The sequence below is a fragment of the Salvelinus alpinus genome, chromosome 6 (assembly GCF_045679555.1).
Source record: "Salvelinus alpinus chromosome 6, SLU_Salpinus.1, whole genome shotgun sequence".
NCBI lineage: Eukaryota > Metazoa > Chordata > Actinopteri > Salmoniformes > Salmonidae > Salvelinus > Salvelinus alpinus.
Window position 1 is genome coordinate 47,065,536 of NC_092091.1, and position 22,753 is coordinate 47,088,288.

Genomic DNA, 22,753 nt, shown 5'->3' on the forward strand with positions numbered 1-22,753 from the left:
TACCCGCATTTGGCAGGTAGCGGGTCTTCATTTTAGGCCCTGAGTACATACAGTACAGCAATGTAGTGAGCACAGTATAGTACAATTCAGAAGAACAGTACAATACAGTAGTACAATACAGCACAGTGAGTAGAGCACATTTTACAATGTGTGTGTGAAATCCTGAATGCTGATTGGTTGAAACTGCATTCCAGACTGTCTATTTTACAAGTTAACACTGGCTAAATCTATGACGTTAAAATGCCTATTTACTCTGTTCGATCTGACTGCGCAATCCACTGTCTCATCAGCCCACCCAGGCAATTTATAAACTTGATCTCCAATGCCCTTCTAGACATTATCTCACATTTCTTTTAGACTAACATTTAGCTTTCAACAGCGGAGATTTGTATAAACATTACTGTCTGTCTCTCCGACATTTGCAACATAGTTTCAATATTCAAATTCGATCTACAGCTGTCACACAGTAATGAATGAGGCTGGAGTCGGGATGAGACAGGCAGGCAGCTTTTCTCAGCCAGTTGAAATACACTGCTAAAAAAAAAAGGGAACACTTAAACAACACAATGTAACTCCAAGTCAATCACACTTCTGTGAAATCAAACTGTCCACTTAGGAAGCAACACTGATTGACAATACATTTCACATGCTGTTGTGCAAATGGAATAGACAACAGGTGGAAATTATAGGCAATTAGCAAGACACCCCCAATAAAGGAGTGGTTCTGCAGGTGGTGACCACAGACCACTTCTCAGTTCCTATGCTTCCTGGCTGATGTTTTGGTCACTTTTGAATGCTGGCGGTGCTTTCACTCTAGTGGTAGCATGAGACGGAGTCTACAACCCACACAAGTGGCTCAGGTAGTGCAGCTCATCCAGGATGGCACATCAATGCGAGCTGTGGCAAGAAGGTTTGCTGTGTCTGTCAGCGTAGTGTCCAGAGCATGGAGGCGCTACCAGGAGACAGGCCAGTACATCAGGAGACGTGGAGGAGGCCGTAGGAGGGCAACAACCCAGCAGCAGGACCGCTACCTCCGCCTTTGTGCAAGGAGGAGCACTGCCAGAGCCCTGCAAAATGACCTCCAGCAGGCCACAAATGTGCATGTGTCTGCTCAAACGGTAAGAAACAGACTCCATGAGGGTGGTATGAGGGCCCGACGTCCACAGGTGGGGGTTGTGCTTACAGCCCAACACCGTGCAGGACGTTTGGCATTTGCCAGAGAACACCAAGATTGACAAATTCGCCACTGGCGCCCTGTGCTCTTCACAGATGAAAGCAGGTTCACACTGAGCACATGAGCACGTGACAGAGTCTGGAGACGCCGTGGAGAACGTTCTGCTGCCTGCAACATCCTCCAGCATGACCGGTTTGGCGGTGGGTCAGTCATGGTGTGGGTTGGCATTTCTTTGGGGGGCTGCACAGCCCTCCATGTGCTCGCCAGAGGTAGCCTGACTGCCATTAGGTACCGAGATGAGATCCTCAGACCCCTTGTGAGACCATATGCTGGTGCGGTTGGCCCTGGGTTCCTCCTAATGCAAGACAATGCTCGACCTCATGTGGCTGGAGTGTGTCAGCAGTTCCTGCAAGAGGAAGGCATTGATGCTATGGACTGGCCCGCCCGTTCCCCAGACCTGAATCCAATTGAGCACATCTGGGACATCATGTCTCGCTCCATCCACCAACGCCACGTTGCACCGCAGACTGTCCAGGAGTTGGCGGATGCTTTAGTCCAGGTCTGGGAGGAGATCCCTCAGGAGACCATCCGCCACCTCATCAGGAGCATGCCCAGGCGTTGTAGGGAGGTCATACAGGCACGTGGAGGCCACACACACTACTGAGCCTCATTTTGACTTGTTTTAAGGACATTACATCAAAGTTGGATCAGCCTGTAGTGTGGTTTTCCACTTTAATTTTGAGTGTGACTCCAAATCCAGACCTCCATGGGTGGATCAATTTGATTTCCATTGGTAATTTTTGTGTGATTTTGTTGTCAGCACATTCAACTATATAAAGAAAAAAGTATTCAATAAGAATATTTCATTCATTCAGATCTAGGATGTGTTATTTTAGTGTTCCCTTTATTTTTTTGAGCAGTGTATATACAAAGAAATATCAATAGAAAACAGGTCAAACTAAATGAAGTGCCGCTAGTTTGCAGTCTTTCCAGCTTCAGTTTGAAGTTATTGTGTTTGCTGTGTTGTTGGCTAGCTCCTCTGAACGACTGTGTCCTAACGAGAGAGCACATTCTCCATGCCAGGTGAAATCGTGCATCATTAGATCATTGCTATGGATTTATCCAAATAAATGTCACTAGAAATCAGCTTAAACAAATGCAAATACTTTGTTGTTATTCTGACGTGACTGAAAGTTAGCAGTAGTTGGCTACCTAGCAGGCAAGGGATAAGAACGTTGCCAGCTAGTACGGCAATAGAACATTTAGAACGAACGGCTGAGTTGCGTCCATAGATACAGAACAAAAAGACTGAACGAATGGGTCACGTCTCTGGCAATCGAACCAATAGAACGAACAACCAGCCGGCTTGGGTAGCAACCCTAGATTTGTTTCGGGACTATATCTTGTGGAAGGATGAAATAGTATGAATAAATTAATCAAAAATGGTTTTTAAAATAAAATATGTTAATCTTTATTTGAAGATGTTGGTAACCTGTTGTATAAAAGTGATAATGCCCTTGAAGCCAGTGTTTGGAGGATATATTGGCCCCTGTTTTTGCCGGCCCTCGACTTCGTCTCGGGACTCACAACACCCGTGCCAATATATCTTCCAGACACCAGCTTTACTGGCATTATCACTTAAGTAGAGAACAGTTCAATACAATAGTACAATGCAAAAGTACAACAAGTATATTGTACTGTACTCCACTTTACTGTGCTGAACTCTACCATACGCTGCTGTATTTTTATTTATTTTTTACCTTTATTTAACTAGGCAAGTCAGTTAAGAACACATTCTTATTTTCAATGACGGCCTAGTGGGTTAACTGCCTTGTTCAGGAGCAGAATTACAGATTTTTACCTTGTCAGCTAGGGTATTTAATCTTGCAACCTTTCCGTTACTAGTCCAACACTCTAACCACTAGGCTACCTGCCGCCCCAAAAGGTAGCCTAGTGGTTAGGTGGCCATAGCTGACACCCCATTCTTTCTGCAGACATCTTTGAATCTTAATTCAGAGGTCGCATAAAAATCTGAGGGAGATTTTAACGTAATTTCGTTACCACATGCTGGTAACGAAATTACACAGCAAACCTTCTTGCCACAGCTCGCATTGATGTGCCATCCTGGATGAGCTGCACTACCTGAGCCACTTGTGTGGGTTGTAGACTCCGTCTCATGCTACCACTAGAGTGAAAGCACCGCCAGCATTCAAAAGTGACCAAAACATCAGCCAGGAAGCATAGGAACTGAGAAGTGGTCTGTGGTCACCACCTGCAGAACCACTCCTTTATTGGGGGTGTCTTGCTAATTGCCTATAATTTCCACCTGTTGTCTATTCCATTTGCACAACAGCATGTGAAATGTATTGTCAATCAGTGTTGCTTCCTAAGTGGACAGTTTGATTTCACAGAAGTGTGATTGACTTGGAGTTACATTGTGTTGTTTAAGTGTTCCCTTTTTTTTTTAGCAGTGTATTTCAACTGGCTGAGAAAAGCTGCCTGCCTGTCTCATCCCGACTCCAGCCTCATTCATTACTGTGTGACAGCTGTAGATCGAATTTGAATATTGAAACTATGTTGCAAATGTCGGAGAGACAGACAGTAATGTTTATACAAATCTCCGCTGTTGAAAGCTAAATGTTAGTCTAAAAGAAATGTGAGATAATGTCTAGAAGGGCATTGGAGATCAAGTTTATAAATTGCCTGGGTGGGCTGATGAGACAGTGGATTGCGCAGTCAGATCGAACAGAGTAAATAGGCATTTTAACGTCATAGATTTAGCCAGTGTTAACTTGTAAAATAGACAGTCTGGAATGCAGTTTCAACCAATCAGCATTCAGGATTTCACACACACATTGTAAAATGTGCTCTACTCACTGTGCTGTATTGTACTACTGTATTGTACTGTTCTTCTGAATTGTACTATACTGTGCTCACTACATTGCTGTACTGTATGTACTCAGGGCCTAAAATGAAGACCCGCTACCTGCCAAATGCGGGTATATTTTGGCATTGGCGGGTAAGCATGTCTAATTCACCAGCCAAGTTGGCGGGTGGCCACACTCGGGGCTCTACAGTGAGAGCATTTCATAAAAATAGTCAATTGTCAAGTATAGGCACATGTGCGAGTTATGATTTATAGAAAAATAAATGCGTCAGTAGCGTTTTTTAAAGTATTTATGCTTTTGTTTCATATCTGGTTATCCGCAAAGAAATCCTAATCCTAAAATTATAGCAATCCCACCAGAGCAGCAACACTGCCGGTCGGAGGGCCTGTGCGTGCTGTTAATGAAGTACGGAAATATTTGTTTTTAGAAGCATTGGCACAGGCATAAAAGTTGGTCTAATTTACTTGAACGTCTACTGAAGTGAGACTTTGTGTTTCCTGGCTATTTACATTGTGTTCTCAAGCTAGGTTGCTTTTCAATGTTAGCAAAGAGACATCATAGTCCTCTACTAGTATAATTCTCACATGCACATTGATGACTCAAGTGGCCTGTTACCAAGGTAACCTTAAAGGGGACCTGAACATTTATATCTTATCTGTGATATTTTGTTTAAAAGACTCCATTCACAGAATATCAAATTAAGTTGAGTAATATCCCACATTTACTTCTTACTAGTAATACATTTCTTGTTTTAGAAACATTACTATGCATGCTCGTCTGTTATGGAAACAACAAATTGGCATATATATAGAAGATAGCCCTATTTGGTAAAATAAAAAGTAAACTTTTTTTCCTGTGGAAATTGTTAAAAGTAGTCATTGTGCATAGAGTTGTATGGTTTGTTAAACTTTAAAATCAATGGTTTTTGTTTGGCATACATTTTAAAGTGGAAAAAACTGAGTCAAAGCGTAATTCGGTTTCTGTGGAAATGCCCTATTGCATAATTTCACGAGGCTCTAGGTTTACCTGGCAAAATGATATTATGATTATTTTGATTAATTCGTGGGCATTTTTTTTGCAAACTCTACCATCACAAAGTGTAACTACACCCAAAATATCCCATATTTTCCCCAGATGTCAAAAGTAGTCTCCTGATGTGATTTAAGCACTGTGGATGTTCTATTAAAAAAAGAGTGATTGAGTGTGAAAACTGGAAAAGGCCCCTGGAGAAAGCAGAATTTAAGGAAAAACTTTAAAATAAAATTATAAATAAAACAGATTTTATAGAGCCCTGGCATATAGGTCTAATCTAAAAACATAACTCTAATGACGGAAACTGTTACGATATCAAACATGAGACAAAACGAGATAAGCCTATGCGAGACAGATTTATAGACTACGCAACAACAAAGGCATAACCTGGTTTACAATGCAACAATTCATGACATTTCACCAAAGGCTGTCAAAAACAATTCACGTCTCATCAGCAATCAAAAACAAGGTTACTGGCAGGCGGCCCTGCCTAAATTTTACAACCTGTTGACGCTCAGCCCTGTCTGATGCAGGCAGCTTTTGGCTGCCATTGATTGAGCAGCCATCGGGTTTTTTGACTAGATCCTTGATCGTGTAATTCAGAGAATCAGACAGTGATCTGATCTCCATCACCTGGCTGATGCTGGCTTGGTTTGTTGTCTTTGACGGAGAGGGGATGTAGAAACAGAAGGGAGAGTAATAATAAAGGTCAATAGAATGATGTGATACCACTCAGCCACTCCTGGATAATCTTTGGTTGCATTCTATTCTGGCCTACTGATGGAATAGAGCTGAGAGACATGGGGCTGTTAAAACAATGGCTGTGTGAGCTGTGAGGTGAGCTCATTGTTCTCAATCCAGTACGACACAATATAGTGTTCTGGGAGTGGGACAAAAGGCCTAGGTACATAGTTCAACTTCTACCATAGGGGTCTAGAACAGGGGTCTCCAACAGGTAGTAACCCGCCAATCAATTCTGAAAGTCCATGCACTTATTCATGTGTTCCCTCGCGAACTGTCATAAACTTTATCTACTATCTAGCGAAAGTGTACCTATTAAGCCCAACAAAATCTAAGTTTAGACATTTCTAACATATACTGTCCTAATTTCTGTAAGAAAAGGTCGAGACAAAATGAAAGATTGACATATTTCATAAAACTTTACATGAGATTAAACAAATTCTGGACTGAGCTTAATGGATACCGAATGTACCCTGTAAGCCCCATGGGTGTTCCAAATAAGCCCACCTTTTAAATAATCTATTTTAATTAATTTCCTAAATGTTCAAAACTTAAAACTGACCATTCTTATTCATAAAGTGATTAATATAATCTCCTCTAAAGTAATCAAAATAAACCGATCATTATAACTCATCATGAAGCCTAGCACTCATAAGAGGGGGGGGGGGGGTGTCCAATCATATCCACAGAGATCAATGTGGACTTAGACTTTTGTTCTCGCCAAAACAGTACACAACTGATTCAACTAATCATAGACTTCAAACAAGATATGATTAGTTTAATATTTGGAAATTAAAGGTTTGGGGTATAAATATACACTTTAAACCACAATATTATGCAAAGTTAGTATTTGTTTATTGCCATTTACATTCACAGGGAGTGTTTGTGCTACTGTACCCTTTAAGCCCACCTGAGAAATGTTCAAATTTACTCAAATGTAATACATGTATAACAAAGCCAGGTTAATTTAAAAGTAAAATAAGACAAGATGCATTTAAAAATGTAACTTGTGAATGCCTGAAATCTATTATCTTGTTGCTACTGTGTGACTCTGGCGTGCAGGCACGACTGCCAGCATGAAAAAAAATGTCCCTGAAATGCCATCCTATTTGTGCATATATCAGTACATTAATCTTTTCATTTCACATAAAGTTTGATCAATTATTGGTTAAGGTACAAATAATATAAGAAAAGTGTTTATCTGCAGGTCACCTAAACACCCCAAAAAATTTGCAGCTTTGAAATTGGCTACTAGTGAGAACTTAAAAAATAATTGTCAATAACTTAATAAAACAAAAGATTGGTTTAGAATAAAAGCTGTTATTGATATAACCACCAGATGAATAGGTTGAAACATTAACAGCAGAAAATGTATTTTTTTATTTTGAATCCAAAAGATGGAAGTGGGCTTAATAGGTAATGCCACATTGACCCCCGGTTAGCCACAACTGGCTTAAAAAGGCAAACGTAACATTATCTGCCAATTAATTTCCATCAAAATTGCCCGTCTGTCTGTTTGGTGCGCGCGTTTGTCTATCACTCTGTATGTAGCCAGTTAGCGATGCTTATGATAACCGTCAGAAATATTTTCCCCAAAAACATTCTCAATTAAATGTTAACTGCAAAGTTTGCTTACCTGACACAGTGCCTTCAGAAAGTATTCATGGCCCTTGATTTATTCCACATGTTGTTGTGTTACAGCACGAATTCAAAATGTATTATATTGGGGGGTTCTCATCCACCTAAACACAATACCCCATAATGACAAAGTAAAAACATGTTGTTGTTTACTGAAAATGAAATACATAAATATCTCATTCATACCCCTGAGTCAATACACGTTAGAATCACAATAAGCAAACAGAAACGACACTCCATCATTACTTTAAGACATGAAGGTCAATCAACGCAGAATATTTCAAGAACTTTTAAAGTTTCTTCAAGTGCAGTCGCAAAAACATCTAGCGGGATGATGAAACTGGCTCTCATGACGACCTCCACAGCAAAGTAAGACAAAGAGTTACCTCTGCTGCAGAGGATAAGTTCATTAGAGTTACCAGCCTCAGAAATTGCAGCCCAAATAAATGCTTCACAGAGTTCAAGTAACAGACAAACCAACATCAACTGTTCAGAGGAGACTGCGTAAATCAGGCCTTCAGGGTTGAATTGCTACAAAGAAACCACTACTAAAAGGTCACCAATATCCTACTAGCGGCCCAATTCATAGCCCTACACAGTGTGGGCTACACTACACATTTAACGTGGTTAGTGGGCTAATCAATTCAATGACAATAGGATCAATTTGATTTGATTACAGTGGTAAGAGTACCATGGTCTTATTAATAGGCGTATGTACCCTCTTAAAATATATTCTTCGTACCATATTTCTCCAATGCCAAACCAGTTTGTCTTGTTTGCAACAAAACTGTCGCAGTTAGCAAAGAATTCAATCAGAGATGTCATTATGAATCTAAGCATGGTATTTTCAGAAGTTGGTCCAATCAGTTTAGATGCTGTGAGAAAATGAAATATAGGCCTATATGCTAGCCTACTCCAGTGACATGTAATAGCCTATACGCTGTTGGTCAACCAATATTTTTTTTTTGTAAAGCAGTAGCAAATATATATATATATTTTTTTATGGCACACGAGACACCTGTCTGATTTGCGCCCATCTCAGTGAACTAATCCATTGCAGAGGCCACGGGGATGGCACAGTCCAAGAAGGGGAGTGTGGCTAAAATGCACGTCTCTCTCCAGAATGAGCTCCCTCCCGCCAATTTGTGCACATTCATTGTTTCATAACGTGTGCGAATTGTTCAAGTTTGATTGTACATTTACCGTTAATTCCTAAAATGTCTAATGTACAATGTTTGTTTAAGGTAATTTTTGTTAATGCATTCAATATATTATTATTTCAGTCTTTACCGTTCTCATTGTCAGAGAGAACACGATGTTGAGCGCACAACCTATGCTACATGTGTGAGAAACAAGTTTTGGTTTATTTCATTCCATTTATGAGTTTTGTCAATTTAGTAATTGTCTTGTGTTTTGCGCCCTGCTGTCAATGTTGAGTAAGGACATGCACCTGATTAGGCATAGAAGTAGGCCTAAAGGCTACTTGGCCTGTATGCAAATGTGACCTGATTCAGGAAACTAGGCGTATGTCGCAAGTAACAACTTCACAGGAAAGCCTTTTGAACGTAAAAAAAAAAAAATTGGTCAAAATGCGTTTTTTGGCAGAAATGCCTTCTCGAACATGTGAACTTTCATGTGCCTTAATAACAAAACTTGTATGCCATCTGTAAAGATGAATAAAATTGTCAAATTACAAGCCTTGTTGGTTAAGCCACAGAAAAAGTGAGCAACCTTCCCACTAGCCATGATTGGCTGAGATAATGAGTGGGCTGGACATGCTGAGAGGGGAGTTCAGATTGGTCTGCCATATTGAAGGCTGCTGTCTATTTGAGCTTGTCAGTGTGTTGGTAATCCTGTCGAACGCGGCTTTAAAAAAAATGTATTGTGTAGTGGAGCTGCATAAGTGTTGCTCTCCACTTTCTGGAGTGTCAAGTTTTGAAATCAGTGGAATTAGAGTATGATAGCTAATGAGATGGAGAAACACCTGTCTCCGGATTACATCTTCAAACTAAGGGAAAACGTGGTATGGCATTCCTGACAGGGAGACGTGTCCATCATGCATGATGGTGTATACAGATAAGATAGCTAGCTACATTTTCAGAAATTACATGTTTCAAATTTGACAGAAAGGGGTTTCATTTCAAGCTATAGTGTACTGTTAGCTAGCTAGCTAACGTTAGCTGGCTGGCTCCCTAGCGGATGCTATTATTTGTTTCCCCAGAGTCATTTGCTTTTCTAGTTAGAGCTTAATGTTAGACATTGTTGGCACTTTGTTCATTGTTGTTTAAAACTTCTTTGGGCAAGGGGGCAGTATTTTGATGTCCGGATGAAAAGCGTCCCCAAAGTAAACTGCCTGTTACTCAGGCCCAGAAGCTAGGATATGCATATAATTGGTAGATTTGGATAGAAAACACTCTAAAGTTTCTAAAACAGTTAAAATAATGTCTGTGAGTATAACAGAACTGATATGGCAGGCAAAACCCCGAGGACAAACCATCCCAAAAAAAAAGAATTCAGCCTACCACTGTTTTCAATGGCTGTCACTTTTATTATAAGGCGAAAACCTCCCAGATTGCAGTTCCTAGGGCTTCCACTAGATGTCAACAGTCTTTAGAAAGAGTTTCAGGCTGGTTTTTGGAAAAATTAGCTAGAAGTTGTAGTTCTTCTAAGTGGCTCCCATTTTGGCTGTAGTGTTTCCATGCGCGTGGAGGAAAGTGCGTTCCTTGTTATTTATCTCCGGTAATGAACATACTATTCTCCGTCTTAAAATGTATTGTATATTTACCTTTTAGGGTACCAAAGGTTTGATTATAAACGTTGTTTGACTTGTTTGGATAAGTTTATTGCTAACGTTTGGGATTCATTTTGTACGCATTTTGGAGGGAAACCGGTGGATTATTGACTGAAGCGCGCCAGCTAAACTGAATTATGGATATAAAGGACTTTATCGAACAAAATAACCATTTGTGATGTAACTGGGACCTTTTGGAGTACCGACAGAAGAAGATCTTCAAAGGTAAGGCATTTATTATATCGCTATTTCTGACTTTTGTGTCGCACCTGCCTGGTTGAAAAATGTTTTATGGTTTTGTATGCGGGCGCTGTCCTCAGATAATCACATGGTGTGCTTTCGCCGTAAAGCCTTTTTGAAATGACACAGCAGCTGGATTAACAAGAAGATAAGATTTATTTTGATGTATTACACATGTATTTTCATGAATGTTAAATATTTATATTTCTGTAGTTTGAATTTCGCGCTCTGCAATTTCACCGGGATGTTGTCGAGGTGGGTCGCAAGCGGAACGCCTGTGCAAGAAAGGTTAACTACCTAACGTTAGCTGGCTGGCTCCTTAGCTAACCTTACGTGACATGTCTACAACACCGTTGAATATGGCCGGTGTCAGTAAACGTCTGCAAAAAAGCGTAATGAAATGGTTGCCAGCAGAGCTGGTTAGGCTGTTTTCATGTTATCAGGAGGTAAAGAAATCAAGTGTGCGCTCCGAGAGCGAAATGAGATGGGTGATGCTGAAGCTTAAAAGGGTGTGAACGATGCTGAATGGGTTTAGACAAAGAGGAGCTATTCACTACATACCAAAACGCGAAATTCTCTCAAAAGCGAGTTTACAAGTTCATCAACTTTCAAAGCAGAATTACTTTCCCATTGTTCCTCAAATGCAGTGTATGATATACAATTTTGTAGCTCTGAATCTCTACTTTTATCCACTGTAAAAAAAAAAAAAAAAAAAATGTCACATTTTGCTACATAAGACCGAATCCAGGTGGTGAGTCACAAATGTAGGCATATAAATGTGCCAAATTTGGGGGTCTGATAGTATTTCTGATTGGCTTAACGCAGCACTACTAATGAGCTTCTCAAGGTAATTTTTCTTCTTCATCTCAGAAGAGCAAGCAAACAAAGTCTGTTTTTACATCCATTGAGTTTAATGTATTTGAAAAACCTTCCCGGCTCGCTCACTTTTGATAACCACTCAGCGTGAAAGCGATAAATGGGACACTCTGAACCAGTGGAAACGTCAAAACAGGCCTACAGTGGTTTGTCCTTTAAAAGTTGCAGCGTTCTGCAGCACAGCTTGCGTAGTGCCGCATAATTCTATGGCACGTTATTTAAGTGTCAGCCATTATAGCCATTAAAGCTAGTTAGTGCTAGTTTGACCACCAGAGGGCAACTTTGAGAAGCATTTGATAGCCTTCAATAGTGGCTGTACTATAGAATGTAAAACCTTTTTGTAAGAACATAGCATATGGGACTGATTTTAAGAAATGTTGCTTAATTCATTTGATTAAGGTGTTTCTATTCCAAGACAAACCCTCTAGGTTTCCGTTAGGATGGGACGGAAAATATGGCGCTGTACAATGTGACGGTCGGAGTAGGCTACAGTACTGGTCTATTTAGCTAAAGAACCCCCGTGTTGTGCGGGAACGCGGGAAACCGTGGTTCAATTCCCCGACGGGGAGGAAGGAGTAGGCTGTCCTTGTAAATAACAATTTATCCTTAACTGACTTGCCTAGTTAAATAAAAGGTTACACTAAGAGCATAACATTTCTACACCCTAATTTTCTAATTCTAGTCTAACCAATACCCAAACGGAGATCGTGAAAATAAAAATCTCATTGATTTATCAAGACCAGTCCCCATGTTTGTCTCAGAGCAGCGTGAAACGGTGCTAAAATAGCATAATAATAACGGTGCTAAAATAGCATAATAATAACGGTGCTAAAATAGCATAATAATAATTATGTCAACACTGCTACCTAGCCAGCTTCGCTACCTTCCGCTTCGCTCCTCAGGTAGTATCACATTTTCACATTCTCATTTCATTTCATTACAGTACAACGGTTTGATTTGTTTAATCTTAGCTAGCTACTTAGCCGTCTTTGTATCAAAGATAATTGCGTAGCTAGCCAGCTATTCTTCGTTCTTTTAACGTAACTTTTAACGTAACGTAGTCAACACTGCTACCTAGCCAGCTAGCCACCGAACAGCAACACTGTAGTAACTATTACATTCAACGGAACGACTCGATTAGTGTAGTGTTAGCTAGCTACATAGTTGTCTTTGCTTCTAAGATAACTGCGTAGTTTAGACTAATTCGGTTAGCTAGCCAGCTATTTTTCGTCCTTTTAACGTAACGTAACGTAGTCAACACTGCTCGCTGGCCAGCTAGCCACCGAATAGCAACACTGTAGAAACTATTACATTCAACGGATCAACGGAACGATTGATTAGTGTAGTGTTAGCTAGCTACATAGTTGTCTTTGCTGTCCTTGTATCTAAGACAATTGTGTAGTTTATACTAATTAACGAGCCAGTTACCGAGGTTACATAGCTAGCTACCGAGGTTACCTAGCCAGCGACACTCTCAAACAAAGTCAACAACGCAGCCACTGCTAGCTAGCCCACTTCCGCAGTACTGTATCATTTTAATAATTTTGGTCAATAAGATTTCTGCAACGCAAGCTTAACTTTCTGAACATTCGAGACGTGTAGTTCACGTGTCATTCCAATCTCCTTTGCATTAGCGTAGCCTCTTCTGTAGCCTGTCAACTATGTGTCTGTCTATCCCTGTTCTCTCCTCTCTGCACAGACCATACAAACGCTTCACACCGCGTGGCCGCGGCCACCCTAACCTGGTGGTCCCAGCGCGCACCACCCACGTGGAGTCCCAGGTCTCCGGCAGCCTCTGGAACTGCCGATCTGCGGCCAACAAGGCAGAGTTCATCTCAGCCTATGCTTCCCTCCAGTCCCTCGACTTCTTGGCACTGACGGAAACATGGATCACCACAGATAACACTGCTACTCCTACTGCTCTCTCCTCGTCTGCCCACGTGTTCTCGCACACCCCGAGAACTTCTGGTCAGCGGGGTGGCGGCACCGGGATCCTCATCTCTCCCAAGTGGTCTTTCTCCCTTTCTCCCCTTACCCATCTGTCTATCGCCTCCTTTGAATTCCATGCTGTCACAGTTACCAGCCCTTTCAAGCTTAACATCCTTATCATTTATCGCCCTCCAGGTTCCCTTGGAGAGTTCATCAATGAGCTTGATGCCCTGATAAGCTCCTTTCCTGAGGACGGCTCACCTCTCACAGTTCTGGGTGACTTTAACCTCCCCACGTCTACCTTTGACTCATTCCTCTCTGCCTCCTTCTTTCCACTCCTCTCCTCTTTTGACCTCACCCTCTCACCTTCCCCCCCTACTCACAAGGCAGGCAATACGCTCGACCTCATCTTTACTAGATGCTGTTCTTCCACTAACCTCATTGCAACTCCCCTCCAAGTCTCCGACCACTACCTTGTATCCTTTTCCCTCTCGCTCTCATCCATCACTTCCCACACTGCCCCTACTCGGATGGTATCGCGCCGTCCCAACCTTCGCTCTCTCTCCCCCGCTACTCTCTCCTCTTCCATCCTATCATCTCTTCCCTCTGCTCAAACCTTCTCCAACCTATCTCCTGATTCTGCCTCCTCAACCCTCCTCTCCTCCCTTTCTGCATCCTTTGACTCTCTATGTCCCCTATCCTCCAGGCCGGCTCGGTCCTCCCCTCCTGCTCCGTGGCTCGACGACTCATTGCGAGCTCACAGAACAGGGCTCCGGGCAGCCGAGCGGAAATGGAGGAAAACTCGCCTCCCTGCGGACCTGGCATCCTTTCACTCCCTCCTCTCTACATTTTCCTCTTCTGTCTCTGCTGCTAAAGCCACTTTCTACCACTCTAAATTCCAAGCATCTGCCTCTAACCCTAGGAAGCTCTTTGCCACCTTCTCCTCCCTCCTGAATCCTCCTCCCCCTCCTCCCCCCTCCTCCCTCTCTGCAGATGACTTCGTCAACCATTTTGAAAAGAAGGTCGACGACATCCGATCCTCGTTTGCTAAGTCAAACGACACCGCTGGTTCTGCTCACACTGCCCTACCCTGTGCTCTGACCTCTTTCTCCCCTCTCTCTCCAGATGAAATCTCGCGTCTTGTGACGGCCGGCCGCCCAACAACCTGCCCGCTTGACCCTATCCCCTCCTCTCTTCTCCAGACCATTTCCGGAGACCTTCTCCCTTACCTCACCTCGCTCATCAACTCATCCTTGACCGCTGGCTACGTCCCTTCCGTCTTCAAGAGAGCGAGAGTTGCACCCCTGCTGAAAAAACCTACACTCGATCCCTCCGATGTCAACAACTACAGACCAGTATCCCTTCTTTCTTTTCTCTCCAAAACTCTCGAACGTGCCGTCCTTGGCCAGCTCTCCCGCTATCTCTCTCAGAATGACCTTCTTGATCCAAATCAGTCAGGTTTCAAGACTAGTCATTCAACTGAGACTGCTCTTCTCTGTATCACGGAGGCGCTCCGCACTGCTAAAGCTAACTCTCTCTCCTCTGCTCTCATCCTCCTAGACCTATCGGCTGCCTTCGATACTGTGAACCATCAGATCCTCCTCTCCACCCTCTCCGAGTTGGGCATCTCCGGCGCGGCCCACGCTTGGATTGCGTCCTACCTGACAGGTCGCTCCTACCAGGTGGCGTGGCGAGAATCTGTCTCCTCACCACGTGCTCTCACCACTGGTGTCCCCCAGGGCTCTGTTCTAGGCCCTCTCCTATTCTCGCTATACACCAAGTCACTTGGCTCTGTCATAACCTCACATGGTCTCTCCTATCATTGCTATGCAGACGACACACAATTAATCTTCTCCTTTCCCCCTTCTGATGACCAGGTGGCGAATCGCATCTCTGCATGTCTGGCAGACATATCAGTGTGGATGACGGACCACCACCTCAAGCTGAACCTCGGCAAGACGGAGCTGCTCTTCCTCCCGGGGAAGGACTGCCCGTTCCATGATCTCGCCATCACGGTTGACAACTCCATTGTGTCCTCCTCCCAGAGCGCTAAGAACCTTGGCGTGATCCTGGACAACACCCTGTCGTTCTCAACTAACATCAAGGCGGTGGCCCGTTCCTGTAGGTTCATGCTCTACAACATCCGCAGAGTACGACCCTGCCTCACACAGGAAGCGGCGCAGGTCCTAATCCAGGCACTTGTCATCTCCCGTCTGGATTACTGCAACTCGCTGTTGGCTGGGCTCCCTGCCTGTGCCATTAAACCCCTACAACTCATCCAGAACGCCGCAGCCCGTCTGGTGTTCAACCTTCCCAAGTTCTCTCACGTCACCCCGCTCCTCCGCTCTCTCCACTGGCTTCCAGTTGAAGCTCGCATCCGCTACAAGACCATGGTGCTTGCCTACGGAGCTGTGAGGGGAACGGCACCTCAGTACCTTCAGGCTCTGATCAGGCCCTACACCCAAACAAGGGCACTGCGTTCATCCACCTCTGGCCTGCTCGCCTCCCTACCACTGAGGAAGTACAGTTCCCGCTCAGCCCAGTCAAAACTGTTCGCTGCTCTGGCACCCCAATGGTGGAACAAACTCCCTCACGACGCCAGGACAGCGGAGTCAATCACCACCTTCCGGAGACACCTGAAACCCCACCTCTTCAAGGAATACCTAGGATAGGATAAAGTAATCCTTCTGACCCCCCCCCCCCCCCCTTAAAAGATTTAGATGCACTATTGTAAAGTGGTTGTTCCACTGGATGTCATAAGGTGAATGCACCAATTTGTAAGTCGCTCTGGATAAGAGCGTCTGCTAAATGACTTAAATGTAATGTAAATGTAAAATAGTTGTAGGCTATTGCTTCAAATCCTATTGCTTCTAACTTCAATATGCTTTTTAAATAAATAAGACCTACACCACTTTTAACAGCACATTACTCAACACTAGTGAGACTCATGTCGCCTACGGTAGGCCTCCAGTATATCGAAAAATATTTATTTAAATGACGTGACCGCTAATAATTACATATTGGTCTCCCGGTGGCGGCCGGCACGGGTATCAAACCTGCATCTGTAGCAACGCATTTTGCATTTTGCCAATCGGGAATGCTATTATAATACTGTACATGGTGTCCAGGTCAGGATAATGAAAACATTTATTTATTAAAGGCTATCAGAAAGAATGTTGGTACTTATTTATTTTGATCCAAAGACATGAATGAGTGAGTCACTCAGCTTTATTATGTAGGTGCCGGGCTATATGACTGTGCCATCAACTTCATAATATAGAACGATATTTTGGAGGTTATTTCATTTTCAAAAAAACAAAAGTGAGCAATTGTAATCTGAATAAAAGGCCAAAATAATATTTGTAACGGCACAAAACATTTATTTCTGTTTTTAGAGGGAGAGAAACGCTGGGCCAATTGTGCGCTGCCCTATGGGACTCCCAATCACAGTCGGATGTGATACATATTAATAATACTTTTTGTCGAATTATGTTTTTTCTTTTCTGGTGGATTAAACTGAAATTGCAACCAATCACAGCCGGTTGTGATACAGCCAACCTAACTAAGAAATACATTTGATGATAGAATCCTCCCCCTACCCTCCTTCTAGGCAAGTTTCCACAACAGAGAACGGTTGATTGTCAAGGGCAATGAATTCCATTATCTTGAGTTGTCTCGCTGAAATTGTCTTACTCTTTCAAATGGCTGCTTGACTTGTTGACTGCTCGATCCACACAGCAGACATTGTGGGCTAGGTTAGGAATGCTGTGTTGCACCTGTAGCGCTATATTTTTTGTGGCGTCATTACATAATCTATCTACGTTATATAGGTATGCATGTCAGCTTTGACATCGGTTTTGCACATTGGCGTTAAACTAGACATCGGGCCAATACCGATGTTGGAATTTTTAGCTAATATCGGCCGATTCCTAGTTGAAAGAACACTTTCGTTCGACCAACATTTTTGGGGGTTGGGGACAGCCCTAAACCCGTGGTTCTCAGTCAAGCATAATTATACATTACAACCAGTACACTCTGGAGAGGAAACAACAATACAATGTAGCCAAACAACATCGCTTGCAAACTGCACAGATGTGAGAATATTTTTTTTTTCGCTATATAACACTGGTCCTCTTAAATTTTTATTCCAGGTTGCATATCATAATATTTAAGGGCATATCAGATGGTCTGCTCTGTCCATAAAAGTCACACCAAGCATAGGATTGAAATAGGAAAATAATGTCCCTATGAAAAAACTATGAAATAGCTCCTCAATACTATCTGATGTATACATTTAAATGTATTACATGAATGGTGACCACAGCCCTTCCGAAAACACATTTAAATTGTTTTAATTCGATTTTTTCCCACCCTGATCGATGTATTCCATTTAAAATGTGGCTCCCAGTGCAGGAGGTCATGGCTAGAAGCTTTTGTAATGATTTACTTTTCGTAGCAGGTTTAGGAGAACGTACGCAGCATATAAGAAGAATGAACATGGCAGGTTAGGGGAATTATGTTACGGTTAGGATTAGCTAAAATGCTACACTTTTTTGGTAAATTTGACAAATGCTGGATCCCATCTAGACATGACAACGTTCAGAATCATAACAACGCACACCTTCCGGCCACATCATTTCGTGGCGTTGTCAGCCAACCCGTCTGTGAATTATAACTGTTCTGAAATAACCACATATTTCCATTGGGACATCAGACAAGACACGAGAACTGAAACACAGGGCAGGCTGGCAAAAGTTTGGAAAAGCAAAAATATTGGCATTCACTAAACTGACGACAAACGTTATATGAGCTAGGTAGCACATTAGCTATCACTATACAACACCTGACAACCTAGCTAGCTAACTGTTGACAGTACATACCGTTATTAGTAACGTGCAAGAACCTATAAAACAGATGGATTGCTAGCGAGTTAGTTAAAGTACGATGAAAAGTGAAGTCGCATTGCTTTCGTCTTGTTTACTTAAACTTTCCTTGGAATATTTACAAATTACCCCGTAAATTCGCTTAGTTTGTTAACCAACTAACGTTAGTTAAGTTTTACATGTGACAATGGTATGGACACTCGAACCTAGCTAACGTTAGCTAGCTAGCAAATTACCCCGCAATTTCGATAAGTTTGTTAACTAACGTTAGCTAGCTAGCAAACTTCTGCATTCTTACCAGGAAGTGGGAGCCTCGCTACTGTTATTTTCGGGTGGCGATGGCGTTGTTTTCTTTGGTGCTTACTTTTCCAATCCAAGGTCGTGCTGCAGTCGAGTTGCCGGGCCGCTCTTGCGTGGCACCTTTCCCTGTGCGCTAATACTTTTCAGAGACGACCTCTATCGTAAAAGTAGCTAGTTGACGAAGTATGTTCCAAAAGAGTCCGTCAGCCGCTCACAATTCCTGGCCTGTGGCAGTATTGTAAACAACCCAGGATTGATGGGGCGGGGTAAACGTCAAAGAATTGAGGGAAAACTGTCAAATTCCACTGGCGTGAAACGAAAATATATATATTTATTTTCAGTAATCTTTAAGGGCAGATGTACAGGTATCAGAAGTAGTAGCCTATAGAGTACAGCAATTTAAATCACAATACCCATAAAACCTAGCGGTCAAACACGGAAATGGTTCCAATCGTTTTTTCCCCATTCATTTTTCCCATAGCGGATTTTAGAACGTCTTCAAATAACATCTGTGTTCGGAGTAGGCTTACCCTGGCGTGACGTTTTGATGTTTATCAATACATTTGCATGTATTTACGTAATTGAATAGCCCACTCCCTACACGCTATCTTATTCTGCCGCTATACAACTGTTTGTTGGCAACCGTGTTATTTACAAAGTTTTTGGAACAGATTTCTGTTGGAACGTTCAACAAATTATACGCACCGTCTATATGTCTAGCTATTTAAATGTATGATAAATTAGTTATAAAAATTTGCTTTCCTTGGCTTTTATAAACCAACAGTCTAGCTTGCTAGTTAACTATCTAGCTAATGTAGCTGGTGAAGCTAGGTGTTTTTGACGTTTGTTTGTGCCTGTGGGTGAGGGGTGGGGACTTCAAGTATTATTTGACTTGTAGCTACCCTAGTTAGCTGAATTATTTTGGTCTGGCATTTTGAAAGGTTTAAGAGATTGGCTGATTAGCATCTTCTCTTGAGTCAACAGTGTACAAACTTTACTGCAGGAAGACATTGATCTGTTTTCTGTTACCCTCTGTACAGCAGATCATTGTTATAGCAAGTAGGCAAGGTTATGTAACCTTATTTAGTCATACCTGCTACGGTTTTCAAGTGCCACTTTAGTAATGATGGTTTTGGGAAACAGCTCAGAGATTTAACGATGCTCATACGAAGGTTCCAACAATGAACTTAGCCTTAAGATGCTTTTGGGAAACTTGGCCTGTGTGGTACAGTCTTTCATATGTGTTGTAGTTTGTTGCAACTTATTGCTTAGTTTATCATTTGTGTCAACTTTGAATTCAACCTAAGCCACAGACTAAGGTCCTCCATTTTGTACTTGACCTTTTATAGACACAAGCCTGAAGATATTCAAGCAGCACTTTGAGAGCAAGCAGCCCAAATATTGAATGTTCCCAGAACTGGTTGATATGCAGGCCTAAGTGACCACACACACTCAAATGGACCTACAGCTGGGGTAATATTTTGTCACCATTCACACATACATACAGTAGTAGACTCCTTAAAATGGCGCCGGAAGAAATGGCAGCAGTTTTACAAGCGCCCAACCAATTGTGCTACCACCACAGACAGATGCTGGCACTAAGACCACACTCAGTCAGCTGTATAAGGAAATAAGCAAACAGGAAACCACTCACCCAGTGGCGGTGCTCCTAGTGGCCAGAGACTTTAATGCAGGGAAACTTAAATCAGTTCTATCAATGTCCATCAAAATGTTAAATGTGCAACTAGAGGGGAAAAAATTCTAGATCACCTGTACTCCACATACAGACGCATACAAAGCTCTCCCTTGCCCTCCATTTGGTAAATCCGACCACAACTCTATCCTCCTGATTCCTGCTTACAAGCAAAAATTAAAGCAGGAAGCACCAGTGACTCGGTCTATAAAAAAGTGGTCAGATGAAGCAGATGCTAAACTACAGGACTGTTTTTCTATCACAGACTGGAACATGTTCCCGAATTCTTCCGATGGCATTGAGGAGTACACCACATCAGTCACTGGCTTTATCAATAAGTGCATCGAGGACGTCGTCCCCACAGTGACTGTACGTACATACCCCAACCAGAAGCCATGGATTACAGGCAACATTTACACTGAGCTAAAGGGTAGAGCTGCCGCTTTCAAGGTGCGGGACTCTAACCCGGAAGCTTACAAGAAATCCTGCTATGCCCTGCAACGAACCATCAAACAGGCAAAGCGTCAATATAGGGCTAAGATTGAATCATCCGACGCTCGTCTTATGTGGCAGGGCTTGCAAACTATTACAGACTACAAAGGGATGCACAGCTGCGAGCTGCCCAGCGACACGAGCCTACCAGACGAGCTAAATAACTTCTATGCTCGCTTCGAGGCAAGCAACACTGAGGCATGCATGAGAGCATCAGCTGTTCCAGACGACTGTGTGATCACACTCGCCGTAGCCAACGTGAGTAAGACCTTTAAACTGGTCAACATACACAAGGCTGCGGGGCCAGACGGATTACCAGGACATGTGCTGATCAACTGGCAGGTGTCTTCACTGACATTTGCAACATGTCCCTGATTGAGTCTGTAATACCAACATGTTTCAAGCAGACCACCATAGTCCCTGTGCCCAAGAACACAAAGGCAACCTGCCTAAATGACTACAGACCCGTAGCACTCATGTCTGTAGCCATGAAGTGCTTTGAAAGGTTGGTAATGGCTCACATCAACACCACTATCCCAGAAACCCTAGACCCACTCCAATTTGCATACCGCCCAAACAAATCCACAGATGATGCAATCTCTATTGCACTCCACACTGCCCAGCTAGAGATGGCGTGCAGGTGCTTGCAGGGATGTTGTAGTCTTGTACGATGTCTCCTTTGATACTAATTAGCATTTTCGAATCTCAGTAAATAGAGCTGAATATATTGATATAAGTCACCTTGTCTGAGAGATTTACATGGTTATCAAAATGTTACGCCAGGGAAAGCCTACATGAAACACAGACCTTGTTCTAAGTGGTTTAGAAATCCCCTATAGGAAAAACGAAAGGTGAAAAAACTATTGGAACCATTTACGTGTTTGACCACTAGGTTTTATGGGTATTATGACGTGTCAACTTTGACACCCCTGTTCTATAGAGCCGCAAACATACCTGTTCTATAGAACCCTGTTCTATAGAGCACCACAGTGGACACGTCATAATCAACACCTTATGGATTTTTGGGGTGAGGAAAATGAACTCAATATATTTTAAAATGACTTAAACCAAATTGAAACTGTAGAAAGTATAATGGACCTACATTCATACAGTGTCTTGACTGTGTCCAGCTCGCTAATAGTTTCGGGTAGCCTCAGAGAATAATATTGACGTATACGCTGATTCGGTGAGTGAGTTTATAAGGAAGTGCATAGGAGATGTTGTACCCACTGTGATTATTAAAATCTACCCTAACCAGAAACCGTGGATGGCGGCATTCGTGCAAAACTGAAAGCGCGAACAATCGCATTTAACCATGGAAAGGTGACTGGGGTTATAGCCGAATACAAACAGTGTAGTTAATCCCTCCGCAATGCAATCAAAAAAGCGAAATGTCAGTATAGAGACAAAGTGGAGTCACAATTCAACAGCTCAGACACGAAACGTTTGTGGCAGGGTCTATAGACGATCACGCACTACAAAAAGAAAACCAGCCACGTCATCGACGTCTTGCTTCCAGACAAACTAAACACCTTCTTTGCCCGCTTTGAGGATAATACAGTGCCACCGACGCGGCCCGCTACCAAGGTCTTTGGGCTCTCCTTCGCCGTGGCCAATGTGAGTAAGACATTTAAACGTGTTAACTCGTGCAAGGCTGTCGGCCCAGACAGCATCCATAGCCTCGTCCTCAGAGCATGCGCAGACCAGCTGGCTGGTGTGTTTACGGACATATTCAATCTCTCCCTATCCCAGTCTGCTTTCCCCACATGCTTCAAGATGGCCACCATTGTTCCTGCACCCAAGAAAGCAAAGGAAACTGAACTAAATGACTATCGCCCCATAGCACTCACTTCTGTTATCATGAAGTGCTTTGAGAGGCTAGTCAAGGATCATATCACCTCCACCTTACCTGTCACCCTAGACCCACTTCAATTTGCTTACCGCCCCAATTGGACCACAGACGATACAATCGCCATTGCACTGCACACTGCCCTATCCCATCTGGACAAGAGGAATACCTACAGTTGAAGTCAGAAGTTTACATACACTTAGGTTGGAGTCATTAAAACTAATTTT

The 22,753-nt window shown here is 42.8% G+C and overlaps 1 protein-coding gene across 4 annotated transcripts in view; it reads right to left on the reverse strand.

Annotated features, from left to right (window-relative positions):
• LOC139577570 (serine/threonine-protein kinase Nek7) overlaps positions 1-18,948 on the reverse strand; it is a 182,186-nt gene extending 163,238 nt beyond the window's left edge. The window contains exon 1 of one of the 4 annotated variants that reach the window (XM_071404677.1): positions 18,491-18,948. The gene's annotated coding sequence lies outside the window, so the exon portion shown is untranslated. The remainder of the gene's footprint in view (positions 1-18,490) is intronic. The other 3 variants (XM_071404678.1, XM_071404675.1, XM_071404676.1) reach the window with 3 other exon arrangements.
• Between the last annotated feature and the right edge of the window lie 3,805 nt (positions 18,949-22,753).